Below are 23,306 nucleotides of genomic sequence, written 5' to 3' on the forward strand. Positions count from 1 at the left end.
ATCCTTCTCAAACTCTTCCAAAAGATAGCAGAGGGAGGAACACTCCCAAACTCATTCTACGAGGCAACCATCACCCTGATACCAAAACCAGACAAAGACGTCACAAAGAAAGAAAACTACAGGCCAATATTACTGATGAACATAGATACAAAAATCCTCAACAAAATACTAGCAAACAGAATCCAACAGCACATTAAAAGGATCATACACTACGATCAAGTGGGGTTTATCCCAGGAATGCAAGGAGTCTTTAAAATACGCAAATCAATCAATGCAATCAATACACATACACCGTATTAACAAATTGAAGGAGAGAAACCATATGATCATCTCAATAGATGTAGAGAAAGCTTTCGACAAACTTCAACACCCATTTATGATAAAAACCCTCCAGAAAGTAGGCACAGAGTGAACTTACCTCAACACAATAAAGGCCATATATGACAAACAAGTCCTAGCCACAGAAATCAGAGAAGAAAAAGTAATAAAAGGAATCCAAATCGGAAAAGAAGAATTAAAGCTGCTACTGTTTGCAGATGACATGATACTATACATAGAGAATCCTAAAGATGCTACCAGAAAGCTTCTAGAGCTAATCAATGAATTTGGTAAAGTAGCAGGATACAAAATTAATGCACAGAAATCTCTTGCATTCCTATACACTAATGATGAAAAATCTGAAAGTGAAATTAAGAAAACACTCCCATTTACCATTGCAACAAAAAGAATAAAATATCTAGGAATAAACCTACCTAAGGAGACAAAAGACCTGTATGCAGAAAATTATAAGACACTGATGAAGGAAATTAAAGCTGTGTAGAGAAAGACCAAGTCCAGGGGCTGGATCCCTCCTGGAAGGCAGATCACAGGGTCACTTTGGAACAGAGGTGAAAGCATTATTCAGGGTAGTTGATAAAAAAAAAAATCTGGAGCTGAGTTTTAGGTGGGTAGAAATCAGAAAGGATATAGTTTACAAAGATGTAAGTAAGGGAGGATCTTATATTTGTTTTATTTATTAATTGTATTTTTTTAGGGTGGGAACAGAGTTAGGCTGAACAATAAGCAGCCTGGTTGTTGTCTTCATCAAAATTGTTTTCATCATTATCACCACCATCATCATCGTCATCATCATCATCAATTATGTTTTCAGAAAAATAAGAAAGTAGGTCAGGGTTACATTTAAACAGACAAACAATAGGTTAAAGCAAAACTTGGTTATTAGTGTATAATCTTTATTCAGTCAGTTATTGATTGATTTTTGTTGAGATGTAATTCATATAACATAAAATTTCACATAACGTAAAATTCACCATTTCAAAGTGTACAATTCAGTGGTTTTATCCTCCCATCCACACCATGCCTTAGCAATCTGATTGTTTTCTTAATATTTGCTCAAGTCTTGAAAAGTTGTAGATCTGACTCTTAGTTTATCAAGATTCACCAGTCTGAGCATGTTAGTTTCTTACTGTTGCTGCAACAAATTACAACAAATTTAGTAGTTTAAAAGAATAAACATTTAGTATTTGCTGTTTTGGAAGTATTACTAAGCTAACCTCGAAGTGTTAGCAGGGCTGCATTTCTTCTGGAGGCTTTAGGGATAGTCGATTTCCTTGCATTTTCCAGTTTCTACTGGTCACCTGCATCCTTTGCTCATGGCCCCTTTCCTCATCTTCAAAGCCAGAAACATAGCATCTTCCAATCTCTCTCTTTGACTCTGTTCCTCTTGCCTCCATCTTTCACTTATAAAGATCCTTATGGTTACATTTGGGGTGACCCAGAAAATCTAAGTAACCTCTTCATCTCAAGATCCTTAACTTAATCACATCTACAAAGTCCCTCTGCCATGTACAGGAACATTTATGGGTTCTGGGGATTAGAATGTGGACATATTTAGGGGATGGTGTTGTCATTCAGCCTACCACACTGAGATTCGTATTAATATGTTATATTACATGAATAATACTCTTGTAGTGTATTTTATGTTCAATGAGGTCCTTCATCTCTAGAAAATATTCTTGAACACTTCTCTGGATTTCACAGCCTAAGAAATTTAAAAGCAGGGAGTTTATACTCTCCTACTCTGTGTCAGTCCCATCTGAAATGAATTTCTTTTACTGATTTCCATAAAATATATCCATCACATTTGTTTGAAGTTTGCCTATTTTGCAAAAATTTGGAAGTTTGTGGGGATGAGCATTTATCTTATTGATCCCTTCTTTCCTTTTTTCACACTTACCTTCCACATCTCTCTTCTTGTCCCTCTACCACTCAGATATCCTGGGATCTCTAAATTCTTCTATATTATTCAGAACAGGCCATTTTTTTAACAACTTCAGTTATCACACTTGAAAAACTACACCAAAGTACTTCAGAGCAAGGGGACTTCACTGAAGAAGTTTCTGTGTCTGTTGAAATGGCTGTAGCTATAGTTGACAAAGTGATGTTTCCTCCAAGTATAATGCTACAACTTCCCAAGTAATTTATAAACACATCCAAAGAAAGGATTAGTTTTCCTTTCTTGTTTGTTTTTCCATTTTCATTTGCTCATCCATTCGTTTTAGTCTCTCTTTTGCACTTCTAGGCCAGGCCCACACATAACTGGGCTTAATACACAGTGCATCCACTGTAACTGTTGTTGATTGAGAAACATCCTTTAATGATGCCGTCATTATTGAAGTTTTGCAGGTTTCTTTTCCTAATTTCAAAATGCCTTTTTCATTTTAGATCACCCCAGGTAGCTGTCTCACAGCGTCTATCTATCGATTCTGCCCGCACGAGGTGAAGAAGAAACCACCAGCTAAGGTATGGCTTCCAGTACCAAGACGCACCCACTCAAAATTAAATACATTTAATACAGATAGAGTGAAACTTTAAAAATACTCTTACAATAGAACTTGAGGCAATTGAATTTGGAAATTACTAGAAGTAAGAGACCGTTTTTTTCTCTACTACAAGATCTCTTTTGTGGAAAAGAAACTATTTATACAAGTACTTGTTAGAGCTTCTACATTGCAATTTACTCCACCTAATAATTACTCTGTCAACACACATTCTGTCTAAATGTCTTTAGTCACAGTCCTTCTAATGTAATCTGGGTGTTCATTGTTCTTCTGTTTGATATGCACTGGAAGCTCACAGCATCTTATTCTAATCAGTATTTGAATGCATTGTCTGTTGAAATGAAAGTAACAATGGTTAGTAGGACAGGTGTTTCCCTTGAATGTGAAAATGTAGGGGTTAAAACCACAAATTAAACTGAATATGCACAGTCTTTGCACGTGTCAAGATGGTGGGAAACAAATTTTTGTGAAGTGGAAATAAGGTACTAGTCAAAGTTGTAAAGATCTGTGACCTGAAAAGTAAATGGCATTTGGAAATACCTATACTCTCCATTCTGGAGAATAGGCACCAAACTGCAGTGTGTTGGTAAAATGAAGTATCATTTGCCTTTATGGATGGTGATTTTGACAAAGAGAATAGGAGAACCAGAAAGAGAAAAAAGAACAATCAGAGTTTCATGCCACGTGCATCAGTGTATCAGTAAATTAACAGAAGGATTGGAAGAGCCTATGAATGGATTATTATTATTAATTAGTAGATTACTGTTCTTATTAATATTAGACACTTCTCTGCTTCTTGGCTGAAAATGCTATAAAAATCAGTTTATGACATTTAGTTGTCAAAATAGAAAGATTTTATAATAGCTAACTGATTTCTCTCATATTGATCATATTTATCTCTTGTTTCTACATATATACCTTAGTTATTATTTTTCATTGGAATTTCTAATTGATAAGGTTATGAGAACATTTTTAAAATATCACATATGTGTCAATGAACTATTAACTTCATAGTTGAGGAAATAATTGAGGCCAAAGTGATTTTCATTTTTTTTTGTTTGTAAAACCAGTACTGTAATTCATACCTTTTATTTAAAGAATTTTTTTTAGCAATTCCTTCTTTTCAACCTTCACAAACAACTTGCTGAATAGGTAATGAATAAAGCTGAAGAATACAGATGAGCCGGCCAGACTGGGATGTGTACCTAGTTAGCTAATGTCCCAAGGAAGAACAACAGGTTCAATCTTAAAACCCCAATTTACAATGCAAGTTACTATCACCTCAGGAGTGATATCATATGATTTTCCAGCTACAAGTGTCTCAGTTCTCAGGCTGATTTGTGGTGGCTCCTTGTTTTATTTTGTTTTTATCTAAATTGCTTAAGCAGTTTTAAGAAGATGGATGAGTGTCTGGGTTAGAATGATTCCTCTGGCTACTGACCTGCTCAAGGTTCATACAAAATCATTGTCTATGTTTCTTCAGATTATGGGCCATGGGTGTAATCTACACCATTAAAGCTTCACTCACATAGAATTAAGAGGTTCCAAATGAAGCATCATTGGAGTGAATTCCCACGGTTAAGAGGCTATTAGTCTTTGTGGTCAAGAAGGTGGCACTACAGTGGGATTTCTGTCTTTCATGATGCCTTCCTTACTTCATATCTTACGCCCCCATACACACACAGTGGTTAATTTTTTTGACCGTGGCCTTTTGTAATATATGCCTTGGTTTTAACTTCATTAACTTAGCCTAAAGCTCTTCAGCCAAGCTCACATTTGAAAAATCAAATAAATAATAAAATAAGTAGTAGTGTTTCATACTTCATAAGACTGCCTCCATGATTCTGGGCAAATCATTTAAACCCTCCTCCTTTCTACTCACTTGATGAAAGGCCTCTGCTGGAGGAAGTCGAACTCCTCTCATTATAGGGATATAATATCTTTGTTCTTTCCTTTTAAATTTATCTTTTTTTTTGGTATCAGACAAAGAGATCTATCTGAATATATTTTGATTGTCCCATTTGATAACTGCCTGATCATTTGATCTTTTAAAAGCATAAATAGAATATAAACTTTAGAGATAAGCATACAGGATCATGTTCCACCCTCATCTTTCACATGCTGTGACTCATGAAAAAGTAAGTTAACCTCTCTTTGCTACAGTTGCTACATGGTAGGCGGGGAACAATTATATTATCCAAAAGGGTTTTTCCGAGGATTGAGGGAGGTAATACATTTCAAGCTCTCGGTGTACTGGGTAGCACAGAGCAAGCACTCAAAAATGCTAACTGTATCATGGAATGTGAGTGGTAAGTATATAGATTAATAGAATAATCATACGGAACAAAGTGTATCTGTTTTCAAACAATTGGAATACAAGAAAATCTTCACATCAAAAGTATACTGAAGATAGCTTGGAGTTTGAGATTTGCGGTGCCTTGGGTTGTTATCACTATTGATTATCATTGTAAGCACAGAAAGCTGGGAGTACAGAATGTTCTGTATGTGTGGAGTTCAGTATCTGAGAAACCCAATGTGCAAGTGACAATGTATATCCTCTAGCCTGAAGATTTTTTCACACTGGATTTTTTGTTTAGACTTGTTTTGTTTGATTTGGTTTAGTTCCTTGTGTGGAACTTCACTATATGTAAAAGTTATACAAGGAGAGCTGATCTCTCTGGGAATGGAAGAGGTTCAGATTCTTGTCTGTTCAACTCCACCTCCAGCATCATGCTCTGAATACCCCCTAATGCTTAGAGGACACAATTTAAAACAGACTGATCTACTCTAGTCCTTTAAATTTTAGGATGGAGAAACTGAAGCCAAGAATAGTTAAGTCACATGCCTCAGGTAGCACACTAAGGGAGAGAGCAGTTTGGGTATGCTGACTTTCCTCTACCGGATCATGTTGGCTCTTCTGCACAATACATTTAAAGCTTAGGACAGCAAATATGGCTGTGAGAAATGTGACCTTCCCTTTCTTTTTGCCAATCATATTGTTTTGGTGGTTGCATATGTATGACAGAAGCAGTTCTCAAAGTGTGGTCACCGATCAGCAGCATTAGCATACCTCTTCTAGAAATATAAATTCCTGGACCTATCTAGCCTTCCTGAATAAAAAACTTTGGTGGTGTGGCCCAGCAATTTAAGTATTACCAAACTCTCCAGGGGATTCCAATATTCATTAAAGCTTAAAAACCTCTGTATTAAATAATTTCTTTGGAAATTAGCTCTATCTGCAAAATAATTTTAATTACATGGCTTACCTACCAATGGGCAAAAGCCACTATGAAGATATGCAAAATTCTGTAAAGAAAATGATTGAGAGGGAATAATGTAAATAAAATTCACTGATCACCTGCCATATACCATAATACCACTCTTTGATATTTAGTAGTTATCTTATTTGATCCCTATAGCAACACTATGAAGTATATCTTATTATCTGAATTTTGATGGGAAAATTCAACTCAGAAAAACTAAATAACTTGTTTAAGATCATTCAGCTGGAAGTTGCAGAGCTAGGATTTGAACCCAGATGTAGTTGACTCCAAAGCTTTAAATCTTCCTATTGTGAATTGAAACATACTGGGTTTCACACACACCTGGCATGGACTATCTACAACTCCAGGGGAAAATTTATGCATTAGATTTTCCTTGTAATTACGGAGTGCTTTGATGTTGATTATTCTTGAGGTATAATATTTCTTTCTCTTGAAGTTACCTGGAAATAATGACTTATCACTCTGATATAAACATGCCTTTTCTATTCTTTTTCATTCTATTGATACTTACATCTTGTTCAATATCACACCCCAAATTTCTATATACCTGCCTATGACAAGCTAATATATTTGTATATACTAATTTTTTTCTTTAGCACTTAATATAAGAAATAAATATAGCCTCATTGTGCCCTGTTTTAGGGCAACTAAAAAGTTTCTGAAATATGAATCATAACCTTAGATATTATGTAAATAAAATCACGTAAGTATTATGTAAATGTAATTACATATAGAAGTAATTACAGGGATATGCATTGCAAACTTCAGAGCTGTAATATAGGAAATTATAGGAGAGGGTAATTATATATCATGTACTCTGAAGCTTCAACATCTAGGAAGAAATTCATCAATTTTTATATCTGAAAGAGACGTTAAATATCTCATTGTGTTCTGCAGAGTGTGTGGTGAATGGGTGATCTGATTAGAGAAATGGAGAATGAGGATGTATTGTGAACTTGGAGGATGTTTCTATTGTGGAAGCATCTCAGTTCCAGAGCTCTTAAAATTAGTGTCAATTATAGGCCTTACTGATCTCTATTTGAGATTGGTTTTCAATGTCCAGGGAGAATAATTCCCCTTGCTCACTGCACATTCTAGGGTGCTGCCTGTACAAATGTCAGCCACATATTCTAGTACCTGGTAAAGTTCTGGAAGATTGAACTTGATTGGACAAGTTGTACCAATGACTGTCAGAAGGAAAATAATCTAAGGAGATAAATGCATAGAACTGTGAACTGGATGAAAATGAAAATACAACATATCAAAATTTGTGGGATTTTGACAAAAGAAAATTTTATAGCACTAAGTGCATATTTTAGAAAATATAAAAAATTAAATGAATGACTTCAGCTTCCACCTTAAGAAACTAATATAAAAAAGAGTAAATTAAATGCAAGTTAAGCAAAAGACAGGAAATATTAAAGATTCAACACAGTCTCCCTCAATGAAATAAAAGACAGAAAAACAATTGGGAAAATTAATGAAACCAAAAGCTTATTTTTTGTAAAGATAAATAAAACTGATAAATTTCTAGCCAGACTGATCTAGAATAAACACAGAATAGACACACATTACCAATATCAAGAATGTGAGATATATATTATGAATAATTTCATACCAATAAATTTGACAACTTAGATGAAATGGACAAATTTCTTGAAAGACACTAAGTACCAAAACTCACTATAGTGGGTTAAATAATGTCCTTCAAATCAGAATCTTTGGAGATGTAATTAGTTAAAGATCTTGAGACAAAATCTTCCTTGATTTAGGCTGGACCCTAAATCTAATGACTGGTGTCTTTACAAGAGAAAGAGAGATTTACACACAGAGAGACACAGGGAAGAAGGCCATGTGAAGTCTGAGGCAGAGATTAGAGAGATGCTGCCACAAGCCAAGTAACACCTAGAGCCACAGAAGTTGCAAGAGACAAGGAAGGGTCCTTTCTAGAGCTCTCAGATAAAGTTTGGCTCTACTGAAATCTTGATTTCAGACTTCTGGCTACCAGAAGTACGAGAAAATAAATGTCTATTCTTTTAAGCCACCCAGTTTGTGGCAATTTTGTTACAGTAGCCCTAGGAAACTAATATTCTCACTCAACAAAAAATAGATAAGAGAAGCTATAACTATTAAGGAAATAGAATTTGCAGTTAATAACCTTCCCACAAAGAAATTTCCAGACTGAGAGGACTTTACTTGTAAATTCCACCAAACACTTAAGGAGAAATAGTATCAATTCTATACAAATTTTTACAGAAAATTTAAGAACTATGTTCCTCAAGTAATTATTTGAGGCCCACGTTACCTCAATACCTAAACCATACAAGAACACTACTACAGACGAACATCCCTTGTGAACATAGATGCAAAAATTCTTAACAAAATTTTAGCAAATGTAATTCAAAAATATATAAAATAGATAATACATGCTATATACTTGGGGTTCATTACAGGAATGCAAGGTTGACCTAATAGTAAACCACAGGATCATCTCAGTTGAGTCAGAAAAAGCATTTAAAAAACTTCAACATATACTTCTAATAAAAACTCTTATTAAACTCAGACTAGAACAGAACTTCCTCAACCTGTTAAGGGGCAGAGATGGTGAAAGACTGAATGTTTCCCCCTAAGATTAGGAACAAGGTGAGAAAGCCTGCCCTCACCACTTGTATTCAACATATTACAGAAGGTTTTAGGGTATGCAGTGAGAAAAGGAAGGAAGGAAGGAAGGAAGGAAGGGAGGAAGGGAGGAAGGAAGGGGGAGGGAGGGAGGGGGGAAGAAGGAAAGAAAGAAAGGAAGAAAGAAAGAACGAAAGAAAGGAAAGAAGGAAAAGAAAGAGAGAAAGAGCCTAATTGGATTGAAAAAATTATAACTGTCTTTATTTGTAGATGACATGGTTGTCTATATGGAGAATCCAATGGAAGCTACAAACAAGGTTACTAAACTTAAGTAAGTTTAGCAAAGCTGCAGGATACAATTGAAAATTGAAATTTAATTTTTAGCAGACTGTTAAAACAGTATCAAAAATGTGACATGCTTAAGGGTAAATCTGACAGAACATGTATAAAACTTCTATCCTGAAAGAAAAAAAACAAAACAACAACAACAAAAATACATTGCTGAAAGTTTTAAATAAGTTCTAAATAAGTGGAGGGATAATCTGTATTTATAAATTAAAAGACTATATTGAGATTTTAATTCTCCCTAAATTTGTCTATAGATTCAATGTAATGCCAATAACAATCCCATCGGATGTTCTTGGTAAAAGCTGATTCTAAAATACATATGACAATACTAAGTACCTAAAATAGCCTAAAAAACATTGAAAAATAAGTGTGAACTTGGAGAAATTACACTACTTCACTTCAGGATTTATTATAATGCTGCAGGAATAAGACAATGTTGTAGGGGCATAAAGATAGGCATATGGATCAATGGAATAGAATGGAGACCCACAGAATAGATCCATACATTCATGAACAATTGATTTTGGACAAAAACAATTCAGTGGGGAAAAGCTAGTCTTTTCAACAAATGGTTTTGGAACAATTGGATATTCATATGCAAACATGTGAACTTGTATTCATACCTCTTATTGTATACAAAAACTAACATAATGGGTCATAGATCTAAATTTAAAATATGAAACTATAAAACTTCTAGAAGAAAACAGGAAAAAATCATTGTGGCTTTGGGTTAGGCAGTTTTCTTGAATCCACCACTGAAAGCAAGATCTATGAAAGGAAATATTCATAAATCGGATTTCATCCCACTTAAATATTTTTCTCTTTGAAAGATACTAATAGAATATCTAAAAAGACACAGACTTAGAAAAAGTGTTTGCAAATCAAATATCTTATTTTATTCTAGGATATATTAAGAACTCTCCAAATATCATTATAAGTCAAACGAACCAATTATAAACAAAAAAATTTTTATAGCTACTTCACCAAAGAAAACATATGGATTGGAAATAAGCATTTGTCATGAACCATTAAAGAAATGTAAATTAAAACCACAAACCATGCCACTACACAGAAAGGAAGGAAGGAAGGAAGGAAGGGAGGAAGGGAGGAAGGAAGGGGGAGGGAGGGAGGGGGGAAGAAGGAAAGAAAGAAAGGAAGAAAGAAAGAACGAAAGAAAGGAAAGAAGGAAAAGAAAGAGAGAAAGAGCCTAATTGGATTGAAAAAATTATAACTGTCTTTATTTGTAGATGACATGGTTGTCTATATGGAGAATCCAATGGAAGCTACAAACAAGGTTACTAAACTTAAGTAAGTTTAGCAAAGCTGCAGGATACAATTGAAAATTGAAATTTAATTTTTAGCAGACTGTTAAAACAGTATCAAAAATGTGACATGCTTAAGGGTAAATCTGACAGAACATGTATAAAACTTCTATCCTGAAAGAAAAAAAACAAAACAACAACAACAAAAATACATTGCTGAAAGTTTTAAATAAGTTCTAAATAAGTGGAGGGATAATCTGTATTTATAAATTAAAAGACTATATTGAGATTTTAATTCTCCCTAAATTTGTCTATAGATTCAATGTAATGCCAATAACAATCCCATCGGATGTTCTTGGTAAAAGCTGATTCTAAAATACATATGACAATACTAAGTACCTAAAATAGCCTAAAAAACATTGAAAAATAAGTGTGAACTTGGAGAAATTACACTACTTCACTTCAGGATTTATTATAATGCTGCAGGAATAAGACAATGTTGTAGGGGCATAAAGATAGGCATATGGATCAATGGAATAGAATGGAGACCCACAGAATAGATCCATACATTCATGAACAATTGATTTTGGACAAAAACAATTCAGTGGGGAAAAGCTAGTCTTTTCAACAAATGGTTTTGGAACAATTGGATATTCATATGCAAACATGTGAACTTGTATTCATACCTCTTATTGTATACAAAAACTAACATAATGGGTCATAGATCTAAATTTAAAATATGAAACTATAAAACTTCTAGAAGAAAACAGGAAAAAATCATTGTGGCTTTGGGTTAGGCAGTTTTCTTGAATCCACCACTGAAAGCAAGATCTATGAAAGGAAATATTCATAAATCGGATTTCATCCCACTTAAATATTTTTCTCTTTGAAAGATACTAATAGAATATCTAAAAAGACACAGACTTAGAAAAAGTGTTTGCAAATCAAATATCTTATTTTATTCTAGGATATATTAAGAACTCTCCAAATATCATTATAAGTCAAACGAACCAATTATAAACAAAAAAATTTTTATAGCTACTTCACCAAAGAAAACATATGGATTGGAAATAAGCATTTGTCATGAACCATTAAAGAAATGTAAATTAAAACCACAAACCATGCCACTACACATTTATTATTAGAATGTCTAAAATTAAAAACAATGATGACACAATTTATTGACGAGGATGTGGAGCAATTGGAAATTTCATGTAATTCAAGTTGGCATGTCAAATGGCACAAGCCCTTGGGAAAACATTTTGCCTATTCAAAGTTAAACACACCTTCCACTGACACAGCCATTACATTTTAGGTATTTACCCAAGAAAAATAAAAGTATATACCTCTATGAAGACTTATAGGTAAATGTTTATAGCAACATTATTTGTAATACCCCCAAACTGGAAACAACCCAAATATCTGTAAACAGATGAATGGATATATCAACTATTGTATGGCCATACAATAGAAACATACAATGAGAGACAATGAAAAGGAATGAACCTCTGACACATGCAGCAATGTGAAAGAATCTCATAATATGATTCAGAGATAAAGAAGCCAGATTTAAAAAAACGAGCACATACTGTTTGATCTACATTTATATAAAATTCTAGAAAGTGTAAACTAATTGGTAGCGACAGAAAGTGAATCAGTATTTACCTGGGGATTGGGAAATGGGCAGGAAAAGGGAATTAAAAGGAGCAAGAGGAAATTTTGTGATGATGGATATATTCATTACCTTAACACTGGTGATGGTTTCAGGAGTACATATATATGTCAAGGATTATCCGGTTGTACACTTAAAGAACATAGGTTTGAAAGAACTGAAAAACAGAGATTGAGACAGAGCAAGGGTGGTAGACACAGATTTTATCCGCATTCTGCTCAAGACCTCGGAACATATTCTCCAGGCAGTGTAGAGCCCTCAAAGGCTTTAGTGGGGCAATGACATGATTTGCATTTTAACAACATGATTGTAGGAGTGAAGGGAGAGGACTGCCAATACACATTGTGTTTTTTTTTAGCAGGGTAATAGAATTGCAACAAATGTTCCAAATAATCTCTGCAGGATTTCCAGTGAAATCAATTAGCATACATTTGAAAAAGTGCTGGTGGGGTTTGGGATTTATTCTGTAGCCATTAAACCAAATTGGTCCACATTGGCATACAAGCTAATACGTGGCTGAGCAATGACTTCAAACCAAGCCTAACTGATTTCAATGCCAATTTCTCTTTCTGCTACACACGCCCTCCCTGACCTGCATGCAAATCTCATTCCAAAACCTAGTGGTGATGAAGTGTCATGCAATCAAATGAGAATTTTCAGGATTTGCCTCAACTCAGAATGTGGACCAGACATTACTTAAATCCAGGGCCTAGTTCTTAATGGGAGCTGAACAGGCTGTACTTTCATACCTCTGAAGCATGCTGTATCCCTTATGGGTTACATCTATACCCCTATTTTGAGAATATGAGTCACATTCCAAGGTCATCCCCCAAGCTGCACAGATTAAAAGTGATTAGAATGGCAATTCACTGTCTTGCTTAAGGTCAATGAATTCAATGGGTCTCAATGCTACATGTGGGCACAGTGCTTCATACTGGTTCAAGAACAGCATCTCTAATCTAGTCCAGATAAGATTGTTTCTCAGGAAAGCTCTAAATAAAGAGAGTAGAAAGCAAGAATGTCAAACTTCAATTAATTTGGCAAAGGAGAGGTTAAATTTTAAGATGATCAGTCTCTCTGGAAACGTGAGAGGCAGTTATCCCATTCCATTTTGTTTGGAAGTCTTTGAAGGTATTCGACATTTTGACAATATGAAGTGTCAGTCACTCATTCTGTGGCAAGTGCATAGAAACCTACATGAAATTTGCCTATTTGGTTTTTCAAAACTGTTGAACAGAAACTCTCTTTGGACCTTGGCTAATAGTACTAATCAAAACTTTAATAATAGACTTTTGTCATTTATCCTTTTCATTATAAGTTGGGTGGGTCTGGAGACTGTACAGTTTTCACACAAAAGAATGAACAATGTATGTTTCAGGCTTGTTACAAAGTCATTTTTCCAGGCAAGAAAGAAAACGGAATAAAATTGTGTCTAATGGATCAAGGAATTCCTCCCTAATTTGGCTAAATTTCCTTTAGTCCTAGAGAGAGGAAAATGAGATTAGTTCTCATTCTGTTATTTATTGACCCTAATGTGCATCACCATGCATTAAGCAGGATAGTAAAGATAGTGGGGACAGTTTAGACTCTGTGTTTGTGGAGCTCATAGTGGAAATTAGTAGAAGGATTCAATGCATGTCTTGGCTTTTGACAAGACTAGGTTCAAATTCTGACTTTCCCCACACTGTCTCTGATAAACTTCCTTACATTTCTAAGTCTTTTATTCTTATTTGTAATTAATTCTAACAGTGATGCACACCTCTGAGGGTTTCAGTGAGGATCACATGACATTGTGAATCCAAACCACTTTGAACTCAGCAATCTGTACAGTGTGTATTATCATTATACATTACAGATTATCGTGGTGTTCTTGGACCTATCATTGCAGAGAAGTGGGATTAACTGTGGATCACATGCTTTGCATGTGCTTCATAAAAAACCTCTATTATTTTCATTTTACCAATAAGGAGGCTGAGAAACAGAACGTTTATGAAACTTCCTTAAAACATTCGGTTAATAGTAGCAGAGTCAAGACTTAAGTCAAGTTCTTCCAGTTGTCAAACCTGTGTTCTACTCTGTAGTACTGCTGCTTTCTAAGTTAAAATAAAAAAGAAAAGAATAACACAAGAAATATTCATTTATTAGTGAAAAATCCTTTGGTACAGTTTTATTACTAACCAAATCTGCATATTTATATCAGTGTCCACACACAAAATTGAATTGTAAAAGCAAATGTAAATTTTCTTATTAAACGACATGCTTTCTGCAAGGAATTCCCCAATGAATGTGCCCTCTCTTCTCATAAGTTTTTATTTAGATGAGTTTTGGTTCAATTTTCCAGCCACGTTTATGGTGATTGCACTTGCTGAACCAAAATTTAAGAGAGTGTTCTGAATACAAGTATCACTTCTTAAAATTGCATGTAAAGCCATATATATTAAGCACAAATAGTTATTATCCCTTTTATAAGTCTATGGAGCAGTATAGTTTGAGAAGACCGACTCTATTACAGGCCATATTGTACGGTGGTTAAGTGAGGTTGGATAAATGAGACCAATGGAGGTCAGAGAGATTAGCATTCAGAGCTCCACCTCTGTCAGTCTAGCTGCATGGCCATGGGCAAGTTCATCTTTCAAGTTCAGTTTCCTCAATTGTAGAGTAGAAATAATAGTTATAGAAAATAGCGCCTATGCATGGTGCTGTTTTGAGAATTAAATGAGATCATGGTGCAGATTAATTAATTAGCCCAGTCAGTGCCTGAGAAGGAGCACTGTATCAACTGGATGGGGTTGTAGGATGTGGTTGTGTAGGTCTCCACAATCAGTTCTTTTCAACTTCAAGGGAAGCATTCTTACAAATAGGAAATCCACAAGGATAGATAAATCTCTAAGATGATGTTTTGATGGAAAATGTTCCCTGGAAAGCTCTCCATTTTCATTTCACTTCTTCCTATTGCTACCGAGAAGTCTTCAATTAAGAGTTAGTGCACACATGAAAACACCTAGCAATCTTCATTTGTACAAAGAGGGCTTAGTGTGAAGAACTAACATACAGCTAGTATTTCTCAGCCCACAGCTACTGCAGGAGTGAGAGGTGGGATTTGAAAGGTACAGGCCTGCGGGGTGCCAGAAAGCTCAAACTGAAATGTTAAATTCATTAAATTGTACAGTAGTCTGTACATTTATAGTGGAGGACAGAGCTCTTCCATTGAGACCATATGACCCAGAGCCTAGCTATTGTTTTCTAATACTATTCTCCAACAGAAGATACCCAACCCTTTGGATAAATGGCTGATTTTAGAGCTGAGGCATGGAATATACAAGATAAACCTAGAGTATCTCATAGTGCAAGAAACTAAGGAATTCTCAAAACAAAATGAGAAGGGTATGCCAAAAAACAGAGAAGCCAGCTGAAAGAGCTCCCAATGGCCAAAGCTGGAACAATTTGAATAACAAAATTAATAATGTTGTATATAGACCTATACCCCTGAGTACAAAATGAAGTCCTCACTGATATAAATAATTGATAGAATGAAAAATGAAAAGGTGGGGGTGGAGGGGAGATGGGTAGATAAATCTCCATAAGAAGAATTTCAAGTAATTTATGAAATACTTGATCTTCTACTCTTTAATTATGGACTATGTTTAGTGACTTGCTTATAAAGAGTATAGTGTGGAAGGGGGTGGGGAAGTAACTTTACAGTGGGGAATCCTGACAAATACTCCCTTAACTAGTAGATTAAGTTTAACATCATCAGTGATAAGTCATATATTGATCGCCTGTACCCTTGGTAAGCGCTGATAATGGCACTTGACCTGTAGGGGTCTTTCTTCCCCAAACCCATAACCCCAGTCTAACCAGAAGAAAATACATCACACAAACCTAAGCTGAGGAACATTCTATAAAATACCTGACCAGTAGTCTTCAGAACTGTCATGGTTATCAAGGAAAATGAGAAAACCGTCACAGCCCAGAGGAGCCTAAGGAGACATGACAACTAAATGTAATGTGGTGTCCTGAATGAAACAGAAAAGGGACATTAAGAAAACCTAAACCTAATAAACTATGACTAAAGTATGAAGTTTAGTTAATAAGAATGTATCAATATTGGTTCATTGATTGGGACAAATGTGCCATATTAATATAAGATATTAACAATAGGAGAAACTAGGTACAGGGTATACAGAAACTGTTCTATCTTTCCAACTTTTCTATAAACCTAAAACTATTCTAAAATAAAACAGATAATATGAAAGATAGTCCTACTCAACTTTTAATGCTTTCTTTTAAAATTATTCTTACTGTCCAATATGGTAGCTGTTAGCCACTTGGGCACTTGAAATGTGGCTAGTCTAAAATGAGATGTGCTTTCACTACTATATGTAAAATAGATAACCAACAAAGTCCTATTGTATAGGACAGGGAACTATACTCAATATTTTTTAATAACCTCTAATGGAAAATAATCTGAAAAAGAATATATATATGAGTGTCTGTGTGTGTATATATATATATACAGTACACCTGAAACTAACATAACATTGTAAACCAACTATACTTCAATAAAAAATATTACAGTACATAAATAACTAAGAATAAAATGAGATGTGCTTTAAGTGTAAAATACACACCTGATTTGGAAGACTTAGTCTGTACAGAAAAAGAATGCAAAATGCCCTTATTAATACTTTTTCTCATCTATCACATATTGAAATGATATTTTGGGTATATTGGGTTAAATAAAGTATATTATTTAATTTCATCCATTTATATTTACTTAATTTGACTACTAAAACATTTAAAATTTATTTTGTAACACATTGTTTCTGTCGGACAGCACTATTCTAAACTATTAACAAGGGCATGTTTGGGTGTTTTAGGAGAACAGGGTATGTGTTCTATGTGTTTATTTAAGTGTTTGTATATATGTGGATTTTCCATATCATTTTATTTTTGCTGTTACTGTAATTTTTTAATGGATGATAACCCAAGCACTTGAGAAAGAAATTCAAATTAAAATTTTCAGCCTTCGGGCAGATTTTTACATATAGTTATTCGTTTATCTGAACAGTACCTAAGACTAGACTAGATCCTATGCAGGTTGGTGGGTGGTCTTGTAGTCGACCTTCTCACCTCGGATGTTGCCTACAGGTCGCATCTGCTGTGCATTTGGGATTGCTTTGTGCGTTATTTTCCCCCAAGGATTCTATGAGATACTGCATAATCAGTATACAGCAAAGGCAAAGTAGAGACACATTCTTTCCCCCATTTTATCTAAAACTATAGGTGCCCTTCCCATGAAAAATGTGACTATATCCCAAACTTACAAACCCCCATTGCCTGAAATAAATAAACGGTGCTTTACGTCAGTAAAAGAGCACTGATTTTATTCATGCTGCCTTCTGAGTGATACCTGACAATTAAAAAAGAAAGGACAAACTTCCATTTTCTTCCTTTTCTACCTGGAGAAGTCCTCATTCTTCAGGACCTAGCTTCAGGCACCTCTTATTGTCAAGATTTTCCTCATCCCAACTTTAAATATCTCTGTGCTCCCAGAACACTGGCTGGAAAACACTGTCCCCAATAATATTGCAACATACTCTTGTTAGTATGGTAGTAGTATGTCTCGCTCACTCAGTTTTGAGATCCTCTGTCTTTCCTATGGTAGCAAGATGTGAGAAAGTATTTTTGAGACTGACCTAGGTGCCAATCCTTGCTTTAAACAAACACAAATCCAATGCGGAGTCAAATAAAGACAGGAAAAACTATCAGGACAATAGAAAACAATAGGTAGTTAACAAATGACTGACTGAATGACCACAATAATGTCATCCCTTACATATGTGTAGGTTAAGTTCCAATTACATCTCTTGCCAAATATAACTGTTCACCCTACAATATGCCTGGTTATTTGCCCTACCCTCTTCCTAAATTATTGAACAATGTTATTTTGCCCTTCTAATGCTGATGACTTTATTATAAATGTTAATGGCTAGAACTCATTTTGGCAAAATGAGAAAATAAGAGAAGCCTTAGGCAACCTTAAGAAAAGACAGATCAGCTCAGACCTTCAGTAAATCTAAGGGGAGCACAGGCCTAGGATGGATGGTTGAAGTTACTCTGGGTAACTATACTATTTGAACTTTGTTGCACTCCTATTATTTAGATAGCAAGAGGAGGTTGCTTTTAATAGAACTAATAGAAATAATATGTTTCTAAATTTGATAAAAATCACAATATATTATAGATTAAGAACATTTATTTATCAGGAGAATAAAAAAGGAAACTCACAGTGAAAAACATGTTTGCAGTACATGTATCTGACAAACCACCTGTACCCAGACTATATAAAGAACTTACCTAAATCAACAGGAAAATGTAGACAACCCAATGGAAAAGTGGGCAAAGGAGTGGGTACTTCACAAAAGCAGGTATCCAAATGGCTATTGAAATATATGAAAAAATGCTCAATTTCATTAGTCATCAGGGAATATAAATTAAAAACATAGTACTATATTACTACATACCCACCAAAATAGCTGAGATGAACAAGAGGGAAAATATCCAAGATTAGCAAGGATGTGGATGAACCAGGACTCTCCTACATTGCTGGTGGGAGTGTAATTCGATACAGCCATTTGGAAACTATCTGACATTGCATACTGAAACTGAACATATTTATAACCTTGGCAGTCCACCCCCATGTCTACTCAACAGAAAGCATACATGTTTACCAGCATCCACATATTAGAATGTTTATCACAACTCTGTTCATAACAGCCTCTAATTGGAAACGACACAAATGTCAGTCAACAGTAAAAAGGAAAAATTAGTTGTGGTATACTCACTCAATGGAATGATATAAAGCAATGAGAATTGGGTGATATAAAACTGGTACATTCACAAATATAGATGCCTCTCACAAATTTAACACTGAGGGGAAATTGAGACAAAATAGAGTATACATGGTAATAATTCATTTTACAATAAATTCAAAGCAGGCAAACTTAATATATGTTGTTGGAATTCAGAAACGAAGTTAACCAGGGGTGAGGAGCAGAATAATGAGTTGCTGGGAACACAAGGAGTGTCTGGGGTGCCGCAATGTTCTGTGCCTTGATTTGAGTGCTAATTACGTGTGTGTGTTTAGTTATAAAAATGTATAAGACTGTACCCTTGTGATATATAAGCAAATAATTCCAATGAAAACATTTACCCACAAAAAGGCTGCAATACCAATTCTATTCCATTTTAGGTACAGGCTGAGGTGTAGAGTATTGCATAATCCAGGGAGCACCTGGATGAGGTTGCATAAAAATAAAGTCTTTACCCAGGTGTGCTTGGGCTACTCTGTAGTTAACATTAAGGGGAGGTATTCCAGACACTGTCCTGAGAATTTGTCATGCATTATGTCTTTTAATCTGCACTACAATATCAAGAGGTAGAAATTATTACCTACATTTTACAGAAAGGAAATGTACTTGATTTGCCTAAAGGAGCAGTCAACTCAGACTCATACACTTGTCAGCCTGACTTCAGAACTTGACCTGTTAGCTATCATGCTGTAGTCTTTATTTTTTGACTTTCTTTATTAAATTGAATTGCCTTTCTCTACAGGAGAATATTTTAAAGGGCGAATATTGGCTGGCAGTGACGTATGGGCCTCTCTGCACAACTTAGCCACCCCTCAATCTGGAATTCCAAAAGGGAATTTGTGAACCATGTTACTCTGTGTGCCTAGAATACAAATTTGCTCATAACACCTGTACACCCTCTGCAGAGCAGATAGGAATGAATGCCTTCTGGGATATGTATTTAGGGAGGAGCCACTGATGAGGCTGGCAATAGGTGAGCCTCAACTTGATGAGAGGAGACTTAAATCTAGTTCCATTTTGTCAACATCAGGTTGTATAATGCTGGACATAATATTTGCATGTTCTGAGCCTCAGGTTTTGCAGTTGTAAAAATGGGAAAAATAATTACTTCTCTGATTCCCAAAGTGTAGTAGTATTCTCTCCTTTCCTTTTTTTTCTTTTAGTTTTGCTTCTTTTTCTTTTCCTTCTTTCTTTCTTTCTTTTTTTTTTTTTTTTTTGGTAAATACTCTGTACTATGTACTCTTTAGCCACTCATACATATGCTGTGTTAGTTTTATCCTCACAGTAAAAGTTATCTGTTTCTATCCCCACTTTTCTAAGGGGAAATTAAGGCCCCACTTAAACAAACTTAAAACTTTAAGTTCATATACCTGTGTCATTTTTCCTCCATTACTTTAATGTCTCTCAGCCTCAGCTATAAAATGGAAATAATTGTAATGTTTTATCTGGCATATAAGGTGTTTTTTATCTGTTTGTCATGGTTGTACTTTTGTTTAATTTTAATATTTACTGGGGACCCACTATATGCCAGGCCATCCACTAACCACTTTCGAATATATCATCTCACAAATCATCCTCATAACAACCCAAGATTGAAATTAAATCCATTTTACAGACGAGGAAACTAAGTCTCAAACAGACCCAGTCATTTTCTCAAACCTATCCAGCTAGAATCCAAGCCCAGTTTTATCTTACTGCATCAAGTAGAATCTACTCACTAAGCTCAGGGCCCTCACATTTTATGGTTCAGAGAATAAAAATATGTTAAGGTAAAAACTAATCATTTAAACAATAATATAAAGGAGAAACTTAATTTTGAACAAAATTAAATGCTTTGTGACAAAAAAACCAATGTCATTAACTTCTTTATTTCTTTTTCTTTTTTATCATAATTTGAAATTAAACCATTCACTTCAATCACTTATTCTTTGTTTATTCAAAGAAATATCAGTTAACTTCCTAATGGGACTGAGCACTAAGGAACTAGGAAGGGAAACCTACTATTCCCTCCTTAAGGACAAGCTTGGGTTAGGGGGAGAGTGAAGGTTGAACTGGTGGAAGTGGGGAGACAGCATAGAAGAGGAAATATACTTAAAGACCATGTGGTATGACAGGGATAAGCACTAAAGTGGGGCCCCCAAACCAGGTAGGAGGTGAATCCCCATTTGTTGATTATTGAAGATGTTAGGAGACAGCCAGCAGAGAAGGGAATTAGGGTGTCTAGGGGGTGGAAATAACTTATGTAAAAACTGAAAGCCTGACAAATCCTGGTGAGTTCTAAGACAGGCAGCTGTTCCAAGTATTTGTACTGATATGATGGTGAGTGGCAGGAGGCAGTGGCAGAGCCATGTGTTTTGAGATCTGAAGCTTACACAAGTGAGGAGCACTCCTTCAGGAAAATACACACAGTCAGGTTAAGATAGTGCATATTTCTTTAGAATGAGAAAAGAAATCACACAAAAACAACTGGATCTTTGGAGATTCAGGCCCCTTTCTTCCTGAATCAGAAATGCTTATATATGTGCCACATCTTCTTTATCCATTCATCTGTCAGTGGACACCTAGGTTGCTTCCGTGTCCTGCCTATTGTAAATAGAGCTGCAATGAACATTGTGGTATATGACTCTGTTTGAATTATGGTTTTCTCAGGATGTATGCCCAGGAGTGGGATTGCTGGGTCATATGGTAGTTCTATTTTTAGTTTTTTAAGGAAGCTCCATACTGTTCTTCGCCACAAAAGCAATGAAATTAAGTCATGTGTAGTGAGGTGGATGGACCTAGAGTCTGTCACACAGAGTGAAGTAAGTCAGAAAGAGAAAAACAAATACCGTATGCTAACACATATATATGGAATCTAAAAAAAAAAAAGGTTCTGATGAACCTAGGTGCAGGACAAGAATAAAGACACAGATGTAGAGAATGGACTTGAGGACAAGGTGAGGGGGAAGGGTAAGCTGGCACGAAGTGAGAGAGTGTCATGGACATATATACACTACCAAGTGTAAAATAGCTAGTGGGAAGCAGCTGCATCTCACCGGAGATCAGCTCAGTGCTTTGTGACCACCTAGAGGGGTGGGATAGGGAGGGTGGGAGGGAGATGCAAGAGGGAGGGGATATGGGGATATATGTATACATATAGCTGCTTCACTTTGTTATAAAGCAGAAACTAATACAACATTGTAAAGCAATTATACTCCAATAAAGATGTTAAAAAAAGACATCTACATAAAATTATATGTACAGAATATGAACATTGTACTTTAATGCCTAAATGATGAGACAAGATAAAATAAGAATTATATTCCTGTTGAAAAAAAAAAAGAAACGTTTATATAGCCTGACTTAATCAAAGGAACACTTAAAAGAGGTATGGAAAAGGTTTCCCTTCCATCTGGCCTTGAAGAAGTAAGCTGCCACATACTGTGAGAGGGCCATATAGCAAAGAACTATGAATGGCTTATAGGAATTCAGAGCTGACAGCCACCATAAAAACGGGGACCTCAGCCATACAATGGCAACATACTGGATTTTTCCAACAACTATGTGAGCTTGGAATGGGACTTCAAGCTCCAGAAAGGAGCATAGCCTGGCTAACATCTTTGTTGTATTTTTGTGAGACCCTGCACAAAGGACCCAGAGAAGCCATGCCTGAACTCCTGGCCCATAGAAACTTTGAAATAATAAATATATATTATTTTAAGCTGTTAGGTTTGTGATCATTTGTTATACATCGATAGAAGACTAAATACATCAGGAAAACCAAAACAAAAAGAGTTAGGTATGCCACACTTTGAAATTCATAGCACTGTGATGATTGATGGATATAATAAAACCATTACAACCAAAAATGGCTTGACCTACAAGTCTGTGACACTTTTAATTGTCTCTGTGGGATATAATGTCAGGGCAACTGTTCTAATTTCAAATACTGGTGCCAATTTACTGGGTTACCCTGGGTTCATCACTCTCTTCTATGGGTTTCAGTGTTGTTGTCTTCACAGTGAGAGGATGGAATAACTTGATCTCCAAGGATTTTCCAGCTCTGACAATTCAATGAAATTCTCAGATGTACTATCAGATGACAATCTCCATGAAAGTCAGAGGCCCCTCTGTATTTGTACACAGGTTCCATAAGTTTAGACACCCAGTTTTCCTTCCATTTCAAAGTGGACCGGATTCTGTATTGAAATTCCTCCCTTTCCACAAAATATAATTGTAGACGAGCACAGATGATTCATTCTCAGAAACAGTCTATTCACTTAGATTAACCACACCTAAAACTGAAATCTTCCTGACCCAAGAGTTTTCATTTAGAACTTGCTGATTCAATAGAAAGATATCAAATTATATCCCCTGTTAATTTTATTTTTATTTATTTATTTATTTATTTATTTATTTTTCTTTTG

This window comes from Physeter macrocephalus, chromosome 16 (genome assembly GCF_002837175.3).
Source record: "Physeter macrocephalus isolate SW-GA chromosome 16, ASM283717v5, whole genome shotgun sequence".
In the NCBI taxonomy this organism is placed as follows: domain Eukaryota; kingdom Metazoa; phylum Chordata; class Mammalia; order Artiodactyla; family Physeteridae; genus Physeter; species Physeter macrocephalus.